The sequence below is a fragment of the Megalopta genalis genome, chromosome 1 (assembly GCF_051020955.1).
Source record: "Megalopta genalis isolate 19385.01 chromosome 1, iyMegGena1_principal, whole genome shotgun sequence".
NCBI lineage: Eukaryota > Metazoa > Arthropoda > Insecta > Hymenoptera > Halictidae > Megalopta > Megalopta genalis.
In genome coordinates this window covers 24,281,327-24,300,885 of record NC_135013.1, presented here as the reverse complement: position 1 = coordinate 24,300,885, position 19,559 = coordinate 24,281,327, and positions in this window count along the sequence as shown.

Sequence of the window (19,559 nt, the reverse complement as noted above, 5' to 3'; positions counted from 1 at the left end):
ACCAATTCTGGTCGCTTTTCCTTGACCGCTGCATTCAATTTGTCCAGTTGCTAACATTCACGGATAATAAAAAATAACATAATAATAATAATAATTTTATAATATAACATTTACGGATATCATGAAAATGGGAGTGAGAGACATCTGTAACTGAAATCGGCAATTACTTAGTTGCCAACCCAATAGAAAGCGCAGATCATCGCAGCTACAATTTGCGCGATCCTTTTCGCAATATTGCAAGCTTTCATACGAAACAAATCCGATGTCCAAAATGTTCCGTCGTTTTTTCCAAATCCTTCTTTAAGCCTAAATTCCAGTCATCTTCGTATCACTTACATGTTAATTAAAATCTGTCTAAACTTTAATTAAATAACTAAAACATAGATATTATTAAACGTGAAAATATAGAACAAATTAGTATTTTAATGCTCTCAACTGTATAATTAAATCAAATAGCTTTAAATTTCGATTTCAAAATTTTAACTTTATACGTTCTATTTAACTACAGAGTTTCAAAGGGTTATCGGTTCATAGGAGGAAACGTTGTTCCCATAAATTAAGCTCGAGAAATTGACTTTTTGCCGAAAATTACGTCGATCCGGACGGCTGTGTGTCGTCGCACGGTCCTAAAGCCTCGCCTTTCGCTCGCAACGAGATTTTTCGCGGACCCGATCCGCTGTTAGGCGAGGATGAAAAAGGGGCGCAGAACGGCCGAGAAATCGCAGGTGGGCAAGAAACGGGACAGGGATTGCCGAGTTACGGAGGTCGCGGGACCGGCAAAGAACAATGGAAGTTCGGCCGGGAACTCGGTGACAAATGGATGATCCTGGATCTCGCGGGAGGGGGAATCCTTGCCGCGCTTAACTCCGCCGCGCCGGAAGTTGCAGCGCGCGGTCTTCGCGTTCTTCGCGATATTAAATTTCAGTTTTCCTCTTCGAATCCGGCCCCGTCGTTGCGAGACACAGATAATTTGACGGATTATTTATGGCGGTGTCCGCTCTCCTCGGCAACGAGTTCCATTTACACGCTCATTTACCATGGACCGTCCGCATTCTCTCTGTACCAGAATCTTCGCGATATCTCGAGCATCGGGCGAGTTACGGAACTCCGGGGTCCATCGTCCGATGAAAAATTCATGCGGAATTTAGAAGTTTTGGAAATTCTGGAGCCGTTTTCGGAGGACTCGCCGGTGGCGAAGAGTCTCGGACAGATGTTGGAACGTTCGGAACAACAGCGCTGTTCCTAATGAAATTTTCAATGAAATTCTTCATGCATTATTTAATGAAATTTTTAGTGATTTTTCAATGAAATTAAATCGACCTTTTAATGAAATTTCTAATGAAATTAAATCAACCTTTCGATCAAATTTATAATGGTATTCAATCGTCTTTTTCACGAAATTAAATCGGCTTTTTCTGTCGGATTCTTTATCGAGTCCATGGACAGCTTGCATTTCCGGTGCTGTTGTATTATTTATATTGTATTATTGTATTATTTATTGTTTATTATTATATATATATATTATATTATTGTATTATTTATTGTTTATTATTATATATATATATATTATATTATTGTATTATTTATTGTTTATTATTATATATATATATATTATATTATTGTATTATTTATTGTTTATTATTATATATATTATATTATTATTATATATTGTATTATTGTATTATTTATATTGTAGATCTGTATGCGGAATAAATGTGTGTTTCAAATCGATCGTCGGGAACACGAATGACACGGGAATAGATATTTTGTCTTATCAATTTCGATAAATCGAAAATGATGTAATTATTAAATTGAATTCGATGTCGAAACAATCAAGCTTTTCTTTTTAATTGCAACAAACTCATCATCGTCATCGCTTGAAATATATTTGGATGTCCTATCTCGATATTTTCTGTTACCAAGTTCTCATAAATTCGCCGTTATCCGCCGGAACATTTCATTAAATTCTGTCGAAATCCGAACGTTTCCGGCTCGTTGAACGTCTCGATCAATGTCTATACCGGCACCTTCCAATTTATTGGCTAATTCGAGAGCTTCGCGAAGATTTACTGGCCCTGCGAATTCGGATCGCGTGAATCGATATCGCGTACAAAAAATAATATATGTATACATAAACAGTGTTGCAATTTATCGTGTAAACAGTGTAGCAATTTATCGTGTAAACAGTGTAGCAATTTGCCGTGCAGACCGTGTTACGATTTAAAAAAAAAAAAAGAGAGACTCTCGCAAATCCGAGCTCCTCTCGCAGCTAGAAAAATCCGCGAAACCGCCGTGAAAAGATCCGAGGTCCGTTCCGGTCCAAAGAGCTTACGAACGCTATGTACGTTTTTCCAGTTGCGAGAAACGAATATCCGCTTAATGAAAAGACGAAGTTAAGAAGGATCGCTCCCGATTTTTTCGTTTTGTTCCGCCGGGCGCAGCGGCTCGAAAAAGTGGTCGGAAGCGCGGAACGTCCCGTCGCGGCTCTTCATCGCGACGGGAGTCGGTGTAAGGGCTCATAATTTTGCCTTTCGTTGCCTCGGAGAAAGCTGATTAAAGGATTGCGCCCGCGCAAAGTCCGACGGCCCTTGCGTTTGTTAGTCTTTCGTAATAAATTGGCGCGCGTTTTCTCCGACGTTCGAGAACGATCCGCCGGATCCACGGTTGCAGGGCCTTGGCTCTCTGTCGTCGCGCGATGCTACGGAGGAGACTCACGCGCGTGCACGTTGACGACTGAATCGCTTGGTATTCTACGCGCGGATCGCGGAGAGTCCGCAGATAGCAGCTTTGAAAGTAGTCGGGTCTGGTTCCGGGCATTCCAACAAGGTGGCTGGGAAGTTTTCGATTCCGAGATCCGAGGAATCTGTGCCTGGCATGGCCAACTTGACCGCCTATCTGAAAAATTTCATTTGCAGTCCCCGGCGACGCCGAACCCGCCCCGTTTTTGCTCGAGGGACATCGGTTAACGAGGGCGGGTCGACTCGCCGCGACGTTCGATTTTTCTTGAAACTTGTTGATAGCGATGTTTTATCTGCTTATTGATTGTTCCGTTCAAATGCGAACACACATTTCTCCGCTAATTTTACGTGCATCGATACATTAAATACGTTTATTCTCATTTCTCTGCGATTGTACGGTGACGATATAACTTTTGCAAAAGTAAATGGCTTTAATTGTTTTTTAGATGACAGAAGGACTAATCTATTAGAGGATGACTAGAATAACTTTTTTGTTAATTTTGCTATTACTTGAAATGACAATAAAAAATGAGGGTCAAAAGATGTCCACGAAATTTTTAAAAATCGTTCGAAGGACGTTCTTTTATAAATTTTTTAAACATTATTTTTGCAGATACGTGAAAGTATTGCTTAACAGTTTTAAATAAATAAATGTACCTCGAGAAAAAAGATAATGTTTATAAGGGAGGATTATTTTGTTTATTATAAAACGGCTGCTAGTTTTAGAATTAAGGGAGGATTGTTTTGTTTATTATATAACTATTGCTAGTTTTAGTGTTAAGAGAGGATTGTTTTGTTTATTATAAAACTATTGCTACTTTTAGTGTTAAGGGAGGATTATTTTGCTTATTATAAAACTATTGCTAGTTTTAATGTTAAGAAAGAATTATTTTATATTCATGTAAGAGAATCTGTTATAAACATTTTTCCTATTCGAAATACGTCTATTTATACAGAACTGTTAAACAATACCTTCAGGACTCACAAAAAATAATATTTAAAAAAAATTATAAAATAACGCTCCTCGAACTGTTTCTTCAAATTTCGTGGACATCTTTTGACCCTTGTTTTTTGTTGTCATCTCAAGTAATAGCAAAATTTAAAGAAAAAAGTATCATAGGCATCGTCTAATAGGTTCGTCCTTCTGTCATCTAAAAAAGAATTGAAGTAATTTAATCAAGTTTCAAAAAAGTCGAAACGATTGGTTTCTGATTTCTTTTTCTTTTACAGTTGCTGATATTATGAAAATGTTTCTGAGAGAAATTTTTAGACGAACTTCTTTATCCAACCATATGTTATCATAGTAATCGCACGAAGTTCAAATAAATCCAATTTTGCCATCTTTACAAAATCAAATGAAAATTAGTATCGTTTAGGGATCGCACAAAATCTAAATAAATTCAATCTTGTCATTCCTTCAAGGAAGATCATTCCGGTTGTTTTTAACGCTTGGCAGGTTTAATGCTAAAAGCAGAACGACCGACAGAATATATCGTCTGTCGTTCGCAGTCGCGAGTCCCGCGTGACCGGATCATCGGGGGTAGTTTTTCGCGCGCGCGCGCGCAGTTGCGAACTCGAATAGAGCCGGATTCCCGCGAAAAGGCATAAAGAAACGAAGGGTACTTGGAAGTTCGCCGGAGCTGGCTGCGCCGTTTCAGCGATCCCCGATCGAGAGACTCGCGTTTTTTTATCGGCGGCGCAGATGCCGGATGGAAATCTTGTTCGACTGTTCCGTGAACGGCGACGTCGGCGCGGCGTCTGGCTCGCGATAAAATTCGCGACTGCGCCGGCTGGGGACAAGATAAAATCGATGGGAGGATGGGAATCTCGTTAATTCCGATTTGTCGGTGCGTGAAAATGGGCTCGGAACGATCTTCAAAGGGCCGGAGGAACGACGCTGAAACCGAACTTCCGTAAACGTGCAAGCGGCTCGTCGAATGACTTCTGCGAACGGCTCCTTTCAAAGGGATGAAACGAGTATTAACAGACGGAAGGTAGGCCGCTTCTTTTCCTCGGTCCTCTAATCACGTTAATGGAATCTTAATGCCGCGACCGTTGACTTTCCGGCGCGTAGAAAAACTTTCGGATAGGAAGGGTCGCTTCGGAAATTCGCGGGACAATGGGCCGGACGAACGATTGCCAGATTCGATCTCGTTGTTCATCTTTCTCGTTCAGTGGACTCGTGTTCGTCGATGGAGCTGGGTAAAATGGTACTTCGAGACTGAAATGGTACTCACAGTGAACAATAATAAATACAGCAAATTCTTCCTAATTGACGCTCGGATCGTCGATTTTTGTGCACGTTCTGATGAGCGTCGATTAGGAAGAATTTATTGTAAATCCTTTTTTTTTGTCAGTAATCTCGCAGTAATATCTCGTAGTTGGCAGTGAATGGACGAAACGACAAATAGTGACTAGGTATTTTATTTTTATTTTATGTTATTCGTTCGAAGGAACGTATACTTTTAAAAATCAAATATTTTATTCGTTTAAAAAAATTTCTAAGATAACGTTTCAAATAGCGTTTCACTTGAAAACGCACAGAAAATATTTGGTTCGGAATATTTTATAGTATAATATAGTATAATACTATAGTACAGAAGTATAATATATTACATAGTTCGGAATATTTTATTAATTTAACTAATTGTCATCAGATAAAATGTTCTCAATTTACTAAAATATCATTATTTGGGTACATAACCGAAAACAAACGAAGCACTCTTCGTTCTGAACGTACATAAAAGTTGTACAAACTCCGTTGAATGCGAACAGTGTTATATATAAAAAAAACAATCGATCTCATATGCAAATACTATGACAATTAAACTGCGGATTTTTATGCAGAATAAAAACAGCCTTCGCTAATTACAAGATAAAGAAATCACACGAACATTTATCTCTTTTCTTAGTCATTCTAACGAGTTGACAACGATACAAAAATCTTTTCAAATCGCACAAACGTCTTTGCTATTTCGCCTTCGATGACTTTCGCAATGAACGCATTAAATCCGCAGTCGTCTGACGACGATATTACGAAGTGGACGTTTCGGGCGTGCACCGCCAACGCCGCGATGAATTCCGAATAGCGGAAGGTGCCGAGCGATCGGTGACGAAAATGGGTTAACCGGACGGAGAGGGAGCCGCGGCCGCGCGCGTTCCCGATGACAAAAGTTGTTTGCTGGCAGTCTTAGCGCCCCCTGTTTCGCCGGTGGAACAATGGGAACACCCTCGGCAACCCTGCCGCTCTCATGCATAATGTATTCGCTCGGGCCGGGTCGGGCGGGCCGGGCCGGGCCGGGCCGGGACAGGCGCGCGCGGAGCGCGAGCGCGGCCGTCGCGTCGGCGTGCACGATAAAGCCGTATCATTGTTTACGAATCATTGAATCGACTGAATGAAATTACAGCGATACGAGCGACCGGCTGCCGTGGAAACTTTCGATCCACGTGCGTCGGGACAGACCACTTCGTTCCGCAGAGGATCGCGTTATTTACGGCCGGATGCGAGCAGAGTTTACCGTGCTCCGCGGAACATACGCGAAATTCTACGGTCCTCTGTCTCTTCGCCGGGCCCGTGACTCGCAGAGCAATCTACTTCGCTTCCTTCTCGATCGCCGCGATAACAGAAGCGACCCGAATTGTTCGACCGGAAGGGCCGCGATGCGATTCCGGCGTTCCCCGCGCGCACTTCTCTTCGGCCCTTTGCGCGCGGTATTATCGTTTATATTTTATTCGGGATGCCCAAAAATGTCTCGCAATCCGTAAATGGGGATTCGTCGGGTGATTTGAAGTAACTTTTTCCTCAGCGAAAATGCGATCCGCGGCTTCGTTTACGAGTTATTAACGAAAAACGGTGACCAATGAGAGACGAGATCAGCTGGTGCGCGACCGCCGAGCCAATGAGCGGAACCGGGCTTCGTGCGCTCGTTGGCTGGACCGCCTCGAGCCAGTCGAGCTCGTCTCTTATTGGTCAGTGTTTCTTCGTTAATAACTCGTAAACCATGCCGCGGATTACATTTTCGCTAAGGAAAAAGTTATTTCAAATCACCTGAGGAACCCCAATTTCTGGGTTGCGAGACATTTTTGGGACACGCTGTATTATATGTACAATTTGCCGAATGAATTATTTGATGACCGGACTGCGGATTTTATGCATTTATGTCGAAAATGTACAGGTCCGATACGAAACTGAAAAGACGTTCGAAGAATTTCAGGATATTGTTACATCGTGTTCAACTAATTGTGATCGTTAAATGAGAGAAGATATTTTGATCTAATTTACAGTTTTTACAATTAGCTCGAATCGTTTTTATTTCACATAAAAGTCCACGGTATACTTGTTACGTCGCCGACAAGCTCGATAAACTTGACGTTGGATAGCATCGTACCATATTTGCGGGAAATTCCTTCGTTTTTTCGCCGATCGAAGCACTCGTCGGCCAACGGTCTGGCAGAGCGACGGACAAATAACTGGCGTAGCAACATAGAAGTATGCTGGAACCTCGATCCGACCATTCTAAACTGGAGTCGTCGTGGCAGCAGAGTAAAACGTTTCCACGTGTTTCCGATTCGCCGGTCAGAAGCTGCTCGATCAAACCTGCCGAGAAAACAGACTCGGCGAGCCTGTGCGTCGACCTTTGCACTGTCGGATCCGGAGTTGTTCGATCCATCGACGTCTGGTCCGGCCGTAAAAGGCTCGATGTTGGAACAAGCTCGCGTACACCTCGAGTTTTTTCTCCGCGGACAGGAAAATGGCAGGCGGCAGCAGCCGAGTTGAGAGACACAGAGAGAGGGAGAGAATAAGAGAGAGAGAGAGAGAAACAGAGGGGACGTATCGCGAGGATGGGAACAGGGAAAACGGCTGAAGAAGGGGTTATTAACCGACAGAATGTCGGGGAGACTGGCGGCTGCCCGTCACGGGCCGTCCCTGCCGGCTAAAAATATTCTTTCGCGAATAAACGTCAGCCGAAAGGAAAGAACGCTCCTGGAATTCCCGGCCGTCGACTGCCGGAACGAGATTATTCTCGCGCCTTCGGGACGACAGTGCCTCCCTTTTCCTCCGGCAGCCGTTGTCCGCCAAGCGTGAACCTTTGCGCGGCCTGCTCGACCCTTCGCGAACACGGGAACAGTGTTCCAGCCGGGGAAAGATCTTTGATGTAGCTGCACAAAGCACCAGCCCGCGGTGCCACGAAACGACCCGACAGCGATCAAACATCGATCTTCGTAAAATTGCCAGCTCCAAGAATTGCTGTTAGGGCAGAGGGGCCAATTACTGTGCCCTGCGAGCAGTCTTTGGGAGTTTTCGCAACTGAGCACAATTTTAGAAACTCAAACGGCACCTCTTAACCATAGAACGAAAGAGTTGGAGTGTTTGACAGCGAAGCCATTTGTTTTATAATTGACGTTTCTTTATTTTTTAGCGAAATGTTAAGTGCTGTCATCTAGCTGTCGATAGATGCATTAGCTTTTAATTAAAAGAGTACAGTAGCGTAGTTTTATTCTCGGTGTTATTTTCACATTTTTCATTTCTCACACGCTTAATTTTAACAAATGAACAATTAACTGAATTACAATGAGAGAATTCGATATATCTTACACGACAAACATGAATTTAATTATCCTTGAAAAATAAATTAACAAAAGGCACAGGAATTGGCTACCTCAAAAATGCAAGGGTTACTTTAAGGTGCTGTAACTTTGCGAGAAAAAATCGCAGCCGCGTTTCTTTTTTTTTTAAATTAAAGATGAAGGATCGAACTTCATTCGAATGGAAACGGCATCCCCGAACAAAATTTTGCGAAGTCTGTGCATTTCGTCAAACTTGGCAATTTTCAAAGGTCAAACATGGTCTCACATTTAAAGGGTTACAGTAGTTAGGGTGCGTCTAATTAAAAATCTAGAAACAGTGTCTTAAAGTAGAGGTTTTAAGCTTCAATTTGAGGATAAGATCGTTATCCTACGATGATTTTTCGCGAAGTTATCATCGATCAATGTTGGCCAACATTTATGCAAAACTTTTCTGTGCCATAATCTTTTTGAGCAGTGTATAAGGCTTCCTATTACTGTGCGTGTATCAATGTACATGTGCATAACTCATGCTTGTAAACGTGGATTATTTGCTGTTACAGTATTGTAATACAATTGTATCGTATGACTCGACATAGTTCTTACAATAGCGATGGAATTTATGAAGGTAGGTTCTGCACCCAGCGGAGATCCATCTTTTGATACTTTAACACAGCATTTCGCTCGATGACAAATAGCTAGAATCTACTTATTTACGATCACGTGCAACAATTACGAGGTTTTATCTCACGCTAACCACATGTTTTCGCCTATCTCGTGCTTTGCAAACGTAAATTATTTGCCGCCGGAGTATTACATTGCAATTGTTTCAAATGAATCAGTTGCTATCTCCAGCGTGATAATTTATTACTCAATTAAAATTGCGTTAAAAGACAACAACGAATCGATGTCCGGCGCTAAAAGTGTTAACCAAGTTACGCTTTGCACTCGACGATACTATTATGATATTAATTTCAGGACACCGCTGGCAAAGTTATTATAATATTGATTTCAGGACACTGCCCGCAAAATTATTATAATATTGATTTCACGACATCGCCGGCAAAGTTATTATAATATTGATTTCAGGACGCTGCCCGCAAAATTATTATAACATCAATTTCAGGATACTGTCGATAATATTATTATAATATTGATTTCACGACACTGCCCGCAAAATTATTATAATATCGATTTCAGGATACTGTCGACAATATTATTATAATATTGATTTCAGGACACTGCCCGCAAAATTATTATAATATCGATTTCAGGATACTGTCGACAATATTATTATAATATTGATTTCACGACATCGCCGGCAAGATTATTATAATATTAATTTCAGGATACTGTCGATAATATTATTATAATATTGATTTCACGATACTGCCCGCAAAATTATTATAATATCAATTTCAGGGTACTCGACAATATTATTATAATATTGATTTCAGGACACTGCCCGCAAAATTATTATAATATCATTTTCAGGATACTGTCGACAATATTATTATAATATTGATTTCACGACATCACCGGCAAGATTATTATAATATTGATTTCAGGACACTGCCCGCAAAATTATTATAATATCAATTTCAGGATACTGTCGACAATATTATTATAATATTGATTTCACGACATTGCCGGCAAAATTATTATAATATCAATTTCAGGACACTGCCCGCAAAATTATTATAATATCGATTTCAGGATACTGTCGACAATATTATTATAATATTGATTTCACGACACTGCCGGCAAAATTATGATGGCTGTAAGAAAAAACGTCATAATTGTCACAATACCATAAAATTGTCTGTTTCTGCATTAATTTAGCAATAGAATACGAGAATGGCATTAAAAATAAAATAGAATTATAAATAGAATAATTTTCGTTCACAAGCTGAGGGACAATACGAGAGAAATGACTATGCTCTGATCATTCGGTATCGGTGAAAACTGTGTCAAATCGACGCGACGTACGGCCGAGGGTTAAGTGACACGCTCGATACAGTACACCGAAGATCGAGAGTACCTGAATCGATTCGTGACACGAGATTCGCGACGGCGAAGAAGCGTCGTCCTAGAATTTCGCGGCATATCACGAAGCCGACACCGTCCTGCTCAACGGCTTCCGGTGATATCCAGCGCTTTACGACGGGTGCGTGCCCCGCACGTGGATTTCACGAGGACGTTTTAAATCCCCAAGGACAGGGGAAGAGCCGGTATAAAGCAATAAAGAGGCGGATGAGGGTGGCGAAGACACGGAGTGGGTATCGTAAGAATTGCTTGCGCGACGAAGACGCGGTCGTCTCTCCGGGGACAGGAATTTTCCTCGTTTGTTTTTACTCTAAGAAAAATACGGCTACGGTTGCCTATACGCGATTAGACGCAACTACGGTGGCCGAAACAATGATCTAATTTTCGTGATATCATTTTTTCTGTCTTTTACTATTAGTAGGTGATTCGTTAGAGTGCGATTAAAGAAACGCGTAATTATTTAAATAATATAACTCTTATTGATACCATTACATTTATTGTGTCGATATTACGGTTGTTATTGTTATATTTATTATAACGATATTAATATCGTCATGGTTATTGTATCAATATTCCAAAAATTATTTGGAAATTTTTTGCGAAATAAATATACGTTCGCTTAATATTTCGGTGAATATTGTTGCGAATGCAATTGGAATTTAATTTTTAATTGGTTACGAAGTTAATTGATTACATTTAATTTTGGTTACGAAGAAAATTTAATATTCAGTTGATTGAGAAATTAATAGACTCAATGCCGTAACGGATATTTGAGATCATAAAAAACAATGGAGGACCAAACAATAAAATTTCTCCGTAACTTAAAATTTCCAGATTTTTGGATTATTGATATAATGACCATATTAATATTGCTAGAATAATATCGATATTGTTAAAATAAATACAATAATAACCATAATAGTATTGCTAGAATAATATTGCTATTGTTAAAATAGATATATAATAGCCATAATAATATTGACATTCTTATAATAAATATAATAATATAATTAATATTGCTCGAATAATATCGATATTGTTAAAATAAATACGATAATAACTATAATAGTATTGCTAGAATAATATTGCTATTGTTAAAATACATACAATAATAGCCATAATAATATTGACATTGTTGTAATAAATATAATAATATAATTAATATTGCTCGAATAATATCGATATTGTTAAAATAAATACGATAATAACTATAATAGTATTGCTAGAATAATATTGCTATTGTTAAAATAGATACAATAATAGCCATAATAATATTGACATTATTATAATAAATATAATAATATAATTAATATTGCTAGAATAATATCGATATTGTTAAAATAAATACGATAATAACTATAATAGTATTGCTAGAATAATATTGCTATTGTTAAAATACATACAATAATAGCCATAATAATATTGACATTGTTGTAATAAATATAATAATATAATTAATATTGCTAGAATAATATCGATATTGTTAAAATAAATACAATAATAACCATAATAGTATTGCTAGAATAATATTGCTATTGTTAAAATAGATACAATAATAGCCATAATAATATTGACATTATTATAATAAATATAATAATATAATTAATATTGCTCGAATAATATCGATATTGTTAAAATAAATACAATACCATAATAATATTGACATTATTATAATAAATATAATAATATAATTAATATTGCTAGAATAATATCGATATTGTTAAAATAAATACAATAATAACCATAATAGCATTGCTAGAATAATGTTGCAATTGTTAAAATACATACGATAATAGCCATAATAATATTGACATTGTTACAATAAATATAATAATAATAACCGTAATATCGATACAATAAATATAATAGTACTAATAAAAATAATATTACTTAAATAAACAAAAAAGCAGAAATATTAGGTAAAATACGATGTTATATCAGAATATCGATCTTCTCGGATTCGGTGCGAGTCACATCGGTCGACTGGTTTGCTCCGCGGACTCGTGGTTCGTTCGTGGCCGCGGCTGCGAAGAAAAATTGCACTTGGTTCTGTGACCTCTGGAAAGCAAATAGAACGGGAGGTTTCATTCGGCCGAGGTCGGGAAACGGCCGAGCAAATTTAATTGGCTCGGCGGAGACGACTCCGCGCGCCTGCAACTCGTGTCGGCGATTAAAAGTTTCGCTGCGGAGGACGTTGGGCGCTTTCGCTCGCCGCCGATTGTCCAGATGAAACCGCGGGGTGTATCTGGCATAGAACGAAGACAAAGTTTCTTCCACGAAACACTGGCTGCGTGGCGGCGATAAGATGCTGCATTAAAATGTCGATTTAATATCGTTTCTGAGAATGTGTTTCAGATTGAGACGATGTGCTTTCATTTGCGATTCTTACGGTTGCATTGCAGTCGGATACACAGTTAGCTAAAAAGTCAGTCGGGTATACAATGAGGTCAAAAAGTCAGTCAGTTGTACAATGAGGTAAAAGGTCAGTCAGGTGTACATTCGCATGAAATGTCTGTCAGGTATACAATGAGGTCAAAAAGTCAGTCAGTTGTACAATGAGATAAAAACTCAGTCAGTTGTACAATGAGGTAAATGAGTCAATCAGATATGCAATCAGGTAAAATATCGGTTGGGTATACAATCACATAAAAAGCTAGCCAGTTGTACAATCAGATAAAAATTCAGACAGATGTACAATCAAAGAAAAAAAGTCAGTCAGGTGTACATCGCATAAAAACTCAGTCAGTTGTACAATGGGGTAAATGAGTCAATCAGGTATGCAATCAGGTAAAATATCAGTTGGGTATACAATCACATAAAAAGCTAGCCAGTTGTACAATCAGATAAAAATTCAGACAGATGTACAATCAAAGAAAAAAAGTCAGTCAGGTGTACATCGCATAAAAAATCAGTCAATTGTACAATGAAGTAAAAAGTCAATCGGGTATACAATCAGGTAAAATATCAGTTAGGTATACAATCACATAAAAAGCCAGTTAGTTGTACAATCAGATAAAAATTCAGACAGATGTACAATCAGAGAAAAAGTCAGTCAAGTGTACATCGCATAAAAAATCTGTCAGATATACAATCAGGTAAAAAGCTAGTCAGGTGTATAATGAGATAAAAAATCAGTCAGTTGTACAATGAAGTAAAAAGTCAATCGGGTATACGATCAGGTAAAATATCAGTTAGGTATACAATCACATAAAAAGCCAGTTAGTTGTACAATCAGAGAAAAAGTCAGTCAAGTATACATCGCATAAAAAGTCTGTCAGGTACACAATCAGGTGAAAAGCCAGTCATGTGTACAATGAGATAAAAAATCAGTCAGTTGTACAATGAGATAAAAAGTCAATCGGGTAAAATGTCAGTCAGGTGTGTCAATCACGTAAAAAGCCAATTAGTTGTACAATCAGATAGAAGGTTAGTCAGGCGTGCATCGCATAAAAAGTCTGTCAGGTACACGATCAGATAAAAAGTCAGTCACGTATACAATCAGATAAAAATTCAATCAGGTGTACAATGATGTAAAAAGTCAGTCAGGTATGTAATCAGATAAAAAGTACAATACCTAACCGCGATTTAACAGTCTGTTACCTCTTTCACGAATGTAGACTGAAAATGTTACATATTTATACAAACAAATGAACAAGAGCATCACGAAACGAATATGCAAACAGTTTATGCATTTATACGAAACATGAACGAGATAAACAGGAAGCGAGTATGCAAAATGTCGTGCATTTATACCAGAACTGAACGAAATAAACAGGAAACCATTGTACAAAATATTGTGCATTTGCGCTAAAAACGAACAAAGCGAAGACAAAAAAAAGCTATAAAGACATAATTTAAGGATACTGCATCATTATTTCTGCTTCGTTAAAAAAAAAAGCAATTACATGTTCGTGTAATTACTAGACCGCGGATCTTTATGCAAAATCAAAATTCTCACCCTCGATTGCGACAAACGAGAGTTAAATAAAAATATATTTTCATTCTTAACATTTCTATTCGGTTGAAAATAATCGAGCAGCGTTGCTAAATTTTTGCCTTGCATTTAATGTGCTTACTATTTATCAGTATACTATTACTATTTATTACTATATATTATTCGACGTGCTTTTATATTTTGTCAAAAATATTAATTAATATTATTATTATAAAAAATTTTGCATAAAATCCGCGGTCCATTAATTATTACAGGAAACGTGTATTTCACGCAGCGATGTGCAATCTGCTTACGAACGAGATATCACGATATCGGCGGATCTTTTGATAACGAAAGATTTTCAATTACCTAAGCCACCGCATGAATCGGGGACCGCGCGATCAACGAGTGAACTTTCGACAGAGGTTAATATCGCTTCGATCGTAATTCCCGTAGCAAGACGATAAGGGAGGGTTCCAAAGCTAACGCGGCGCCGGCCGAGAGGCATCAAGGTAGATCGATCCAAGCGTCGATTCATAAGCGGTGTTATTATAATTAACATACACGCCGGCGGGGCGTCCTGTTCGGGACATAGAGGCATCGGGAGCCCGGTAATTAATTTTCGTGGGGCTGCTATCGGGGAGCTTCACGCGGCGCTACTCGATCGAGTGGCCGGAGTTTGCTCTGCAAATAGTGCTTCGCCGATGAATAAAGTTACGTCGTTAGCGTTACAACAACCGTCCGCCGAGAAAATTCTGCCGACCGTAGTTCCAACGGTTTCCTGAATCGCCTGTTAATCAACTAAGCCTCGCTCGAGCAGTCGGCATCCTAAGCTGGCATTCTTGTTGACAAATGCGGGGCTGTATTTGCGCGACTACAGTGTTGCGCGGTTTTTACAATCCGGACGCCATTTTCCTCTCAGAATTAGCTCGATAAAGTAAGAAAATAGAACGCGAGCATCGTAACATTGGATTAAAATTTAAAACGATCCGTTTCGTATATTTTATTTCTTAATTGTTAACATCGTAAAGCTACTCTCTTCACACTGGAAATTCTTCGATTGTGAAAGATTGCAATTTTTGAAAACGAATTTTTCAGCCATCGTTTAGCGAACTATTCCCTTCTAAAACAATTGCGAAACAAACAGCGAGAAAATCAATATTTTCAACTAAAATGATTCGCGAATAAGACTTTGTTCACGAATAAAATTATTCGAATAATTATCTAGATCGAATTATTTAGATCGCTTGGTCTAATATAACGGAGAAGTTATTCGGTTTTAAAAAACTCTGTGCGAATACTTCGCACTACTTTAGTTGAAAATATTGATTTTCTCGCTGTTTGTTTCGCAATTGTTTTAGAAGGGAATAGTTCGCTAAACGATGGCTGAAAAATTCGTTTTCAAAAATTGCAATCTTTCACATTTTCGTTATAGAGAATTAACACAGGGTACAAAATACTGTATTAATTTGTAACAATTTTTTGATAATAATTTGTAACGATTTTTTGATATTAATTTGTAACAGTACCTCGATACTCATTTGTATCTATTTCTTGATATTAATTAAATACTGCAAACTGCAAGTGTTATTTTGACATCGAAATTGGACATTAATAGAAATAAATATGCACATAAATGTGAACATTTAAAGAGAACGAATAATAAATAAATATAATTAAATTCTGAACGTGCAATCGGAAATATTTCATTTTAACTCTCATCCGTTAATTATGTCGATTGTGTCGATTTAATAATGTTTTCATGGATATTGAAGAAATGATCTATTCTATAGATGGTTTAGTAGTGTGTTTGAACGAAATGAAGAATCAGCTTAGGTTTTCATTCTCGAGGAATAAATTTATTTGTCTCATTTAATCGTATCTTTCTTATTTATTTATCATAATTATCCATCATCTCGTGTATTAAGTATTTTAACATTGTATCAATGTGATATCGAAGGATTTAGAAATGAGGGACAGTTGAGTAATTATCGGCTTGTGTAATTATCGCCTTGCCTTCATAATTGCAGTAACAACGAATGTCTAAGATTCTTCCGATTAAAATCAGCTCGGATCAGTTTAAGCTGTCCTCGTATTAATTGACAGGCAATCTATAATAATAAGCTTTTACCGTCACAATGATCAATTTCAGACGAAAATCATTGAAAATAACATTTTATCGATGCGCGTCTGTCTCCTTTCTCGAAGCCTCGCCGACCTTCCGAGGGTCCGCGATGGGAACAAATGCACGGATTTCGCGTAAATTAAGTAAATTTAACCGTGCACGGCTATATAGTTGTTACGACTTCTCGACGCGAGACGAGAGATCGATAAAAGCGGTCGTCAGGGGTGACCGAGGCCGAGGGTAAACCCATTCGGGCTAATCAATTGGCCGGAAGTGGTCCTAATGTAAACCTAACCATCACCGGCTGGACAAACAGGAGATGTTTCGAGTGTCCGGCCACCAAGGACCTGTCATTTGTCCTTGCCCGATCGATTGCCCCGAGATCCGATTCCGGCACGTTTTCCCGACGGAACATTCCTGCGACACCTGCGACGCGACGTTAAATCGAACGAGAACGGTCCCGGAATCGGGACTCTCGAGATCTAGCGTCTAATCCTAGACTCTAGTCTGGCTCTCAGCATTATTTATAGTCCCAGGCTCTTAACCCTTTGCACTCGAAGCCATTTTAACTGTAAATCTAAAATAATTTTTCGGATTAATCTTCCATTTTATGCGACAAAGTGCTTATCTTATGCGTACGAAATTGCGTTTTCCAATGACTCGTGTAACAGTTATGCTTTCAACAATTTTTTCAATCCGAACTTTCTTCATATAAAAATGATCTTGGAACGCGGTGTAACAATCTCAGCGGTGCCTCGGAGTCACCACTCGAGCGCAAAGGCTTAATAACGTTTATTTAACATCGAATCGCGTCGAAATCAATTATTTTGCACGTCATTTTATTTGATCTATTCCTTCGTGTTTCAATAGATGAGAGACTGTTCATTTAAACATTCAATAGCGTCGAAATTAAATATTTTGTACGGCATTTTACTTTATCTATTCCTTCGTTTTTCAATAGATAAGAGACTGTTCATTTAAACATTCAATAGCGTCGAAATTAAATATTTTGTACGGCATTTTATTTCACCAATTTTTCACTCTTCATTGAGTGAGAAAATTGTTTATTAAAAATTAAATCGCGTCGAAATCAAATATTCCGTACGCCATTTTATATTACATATTTCTCCGTTTTTCAATGATTAAGAAAACTGTTCGTTTAAACATTTAATAGCGCCGGCATCAAATATTTAGCACGCCATTTTATTTTATTTATTTCTCCACGTTTCGTTGCATGAGAAAATTTGTTTATTAACAATTAAACCGCATTTAACAATTAAACCGCATTTAACAATTAAACCGCATTTAACAATTAAACCGCATTTCGCTTGTCATTGGATGAAGAAATTATTCATTTTAACATTTAATTGCGTTCGAAATCAAATCTTTTGTGCACTATTTTATTTTACCCGTTCTTTCAATTTTCATTGAATGAGAAAACAGTTCGTTAAACATTTAACTATGTTGCTTATCGAATCGCTTGATAACAGAAATAAACGATGACAATTTTTAGCCTAGATCGTCGAATTTTGTGGATCAATCAAGAATTTAAAGAATGTAAGTTACATCTGTTATCATTGGACAGCATGGATTTTATGCATTTATGGCAAAATTGGATAGCCGGAACTACCCTTACATAATCTGTCCATAAACTATCCATAGAACTATCCACAAAATAGAGAACTGATTAAAAGAACCCAAGTTCGTTGATGCATTAATATTCCGACTTACGAAAATTATGCAACGTTGCGTTTTGGTCACGATGCAGACAATTTTCTGGAACACGATCGCTCGTTAAAGATTTAACGAAGGTATAGTAGAGAATGCCGACAAAATTGGCCGATAATGTCGAAGAAAATAGGTGTTTTGTTCCACTGCGCGCCGCGGATCGAAGGGTTAGAGCACGATCGCGAGTTCCGTTTCATCTAGTTAATGCACTTTGCCCGTAGTTCGGCGGCCGAAGTTAGGGGGTGGGACGATCACGGGGGTGGTTGTATCGCGGCCAGCGGGACGCAGGAGCGCGGGCCGCGTATCTCTATATTAATACGAGACGCAGCGGGGAAACTTTATGCATTTTCCAAGCCTCGTACGCGCCCTGAATCTTCCCCGGGAAAAATGAGTTGATAAGGAACGCCCCCGAGTTTCATCGTTCCAGGCCTGTCTGCCGCGGAGTTTCCACCGTAAACACCGGCAACTTTGCGCGGACAGTGAAATATCGGGATGACGCGTCGGATGCTACGGATATATCGTCCACGCTTCCCAGTTGTATTAATAATACCTAATAGTTTATTGAGCCGGCGCGCGCTCATCCGCGCGCGGCCGGATTATGCGTACAGTCCGCGTGCGAAGTATTCGTACAGAGTTTTTAAAACCGAATAACTTCTCCGTTATATTAGACCAAGCGATCTAAATAATTCGATCTAGATAATTATTCGAATAATTTTATTCGTGAACAAAATCTTATTCGCGAATTATTTTGGTTGAAAATATTGATTTTCTCGCTGTTTGTTTCGCAATTGTTTTAGAAGGGAATAGTTCGCTAAACGATGGCTGAAAAATTCGTTTTCAAAAATTGCAATCTTTCACATTTTCGTTATAGGTTCGGATAAATAAAATTGAAAGAACGTCATTTTTTGTTAACTTTTCGTCATGTCAATCAGTTGCAATTTTGGAGAACAATTTTTTAGCCATTCTATAGTAAACTAATCCCCCTGTAACATTTAAAAAGATGTTTAGATCGATTGGCCTAATCATAACAAAGTTATTCTGCTTTAAAAGGTGTACGAATACTTTGTACACCGACTGTATATCCTTGAAATTGCTTTATGAAATAGAACGATCTTTCTTGCGAAATTTTCCTCCGCCTTGGCCCGTCCTGACCGAAGCAAGATAAAAAAGCCTTTATTAGAAAAGTGTCTGCAAGAATAATGTTATCGAGGGAATTACTGGATCTCGAATTATGTATTATATTATATTCATATTATAATATGAATATTATATATATATATATATATATATATATTAGAGTATATATTATTTTATACATTATGTTATATAATATAATTATTATATAATATTATGTTATATAATATATAATATGATATACTATATTATGTTATGTATTCTGTATAATATATATATAATATATATA